We start from the raw sequence: 2,081 nt of genomic DNA, 5'->3' as shown, positions 1-2,081 counted from the left end.
CTGCCTTTTGTCATGACTGAATCTTTCGAGCGTCTCCTGATTTTTGACAGCCTGCTTTCAACAAAAGCTTCAACAGACCGCTACATCAGATGGCCGTTTTTTTGGCTGACGACTACATGGAAGTGGATTAGGGAGTATTTCTGCTGAAATCATTCTTCATAGTCTTCTGGGAAACTGTCAGTAGACTGAGTCATGAAAGACACGGTCCGAAGTCAGGATCAGGGCTGTGTTCATCTTTACACACACGTAAAACGCCTATAGCTACTGTTAGAGTTACTCCCCAGCGATGTGTAGTTGACGCGTTTCATGTGAAGTTATGAATGAAGTACTTGAATTGTTTTCTTTAACTTAAAAGAAGTACCACTCAAATGACTCAATCGCAAGTTTAAAAAATGACCCCTTTGAGAAGAGTGGTAAGTTATCATACATGTTTTATATATATATTATAGCAAAGACACATTTCCCCTATAAACTCATGGTTTCATTTAAATAAATGCCTAAAGGGTTAAGTTATCCAATCTTTTTTTAACAAGCAAAAAGTAGAGTAGTACAATATATATATATATACTATATATATTCCTGCACCATTCATCATCTCACAAAAGTAAAAGGATCTGAATATGTTTTCACCATAAGATTATTGTGTGCTGTATGTAAAGTATTAATCTGTAAAGTACCTCTAGCTGTGAGATAAATGTAGTGAAGTAAAAAGTACAGTTCAAGCTGAAATGTAATAGAGTAGAAGTATAACTAACCCTAAAATAAAGACACTCAAGCAAAGTACAAGCAACTCAAAGCTGTGCTTGAGTAGATGTACTGCACCGTGCAGCACTGTGTGTAGGACTCTGTTGCTTGTGGGTTGGCTGTCAATAGATTCTGAAGGTGGTTGACAAGTACTCGTGACACCACCTTAAAGTCAACAATAGTTGAAAATATTGCTTGTCAGTTAAGACTTGACAGTCAATTTACATGAAAGAGAATCAGTGGTGGGCCGTCAGAAACGTACCAACGCTTGTCTATCAGTGGAAGAAATGTCTTACTGTACGCTCACTCAACATTCAATAAAGACGACACACTTATAAAGTCTTCACGCAGGAAGGAATACAATTTAATTGCATCATTTTCCTTGTGACAACCATGTGATGCTGTTAAGCCACTTGTCCAGTTTGCACAACAGTCATTCGACCAAAGTGCAGCAGGAAGAACAGAGTGGAGCACAGAGCACAGTTCAGCCTGCCGTCCCGACATAGTTTGCCGATGACAAACTGAACAAACAAGAGATGCTCCATTACCGCGGGGATTGTTTTCAATTACAGAAATGGAACATTCAATTGAATAAACATTGAACATCAATAGGTTTGCAACATTTTTATTTCATTAAAAGATGACAGCTGTAGCTACTTTGACTGGACTTCTTGCTGCCTTCAGTGAACTCCGGTGTAGCTTTTTTCCTCTCCTCCTCCCTGTTTTCATCCCCTCCTTGCAATCATGCTGTGTCCACACAGTGACATGAATGCAACTATTCTCCTGGTATTTACACACACACACACACACACACACACACACACACACACACACACACACACACACACACACACACACTGTTTAAAGAGTCTAAATGCAGACAGAGAGGATTGTGGTTACAGTAGTACCATTCAGAACGGCACATCGAACCACTCAGTTTTGCTGCTGCCCGCCCTCTGAACAATACACCAGTCTCTTTATACAGACGCGTTCTTGTTTCACAGGTAGTGTGAGTCTGCATGAGTAAACATTTTGCAGTAACATTTACAATATATGTGATATTATTAACAACAGTGACATTCAAGTATACAGCATGAATGACAGATTATGTGCGACTGTCTACAACAGGGTGTAAAATGAAGCAGGCAGGGTGGGCATGGATGGGGAGCCCCATTAAAAAAGCCACACCCACACATTCATGACTCATATTTGTGTGGAGCATATGGGCATGTCACTATGGGATAACATCCACCAAACATAAGCCAAACAGCATGGCAAGATATGATTTTCTTTTATCTGCGTTCGACCCGTATGTCAGGTTTGAGGATGTCGCCATC

Source organism: Anarhichas minor, unplaced genomic scaffold, assembly GCF_050575085.1.
Source record: "Anarhichas minor isolate MPS153535 unplaced genomic scaffold, ASM5057508v1 ptg000027l, whole genome shotgun sequence".
Classification (NCBI taxonomy): domain Eukaryota; kingdom Metazoa; phylum Chordata; class Actinopteri; order Perciformes; family Anarhichadidae; genus Anarhichas; species Anarhichas minor.
The sequence above is the reverse complement of the archived record's forward strand: the minus strand, read 5'-3'. Positions refer to the sequence as shown.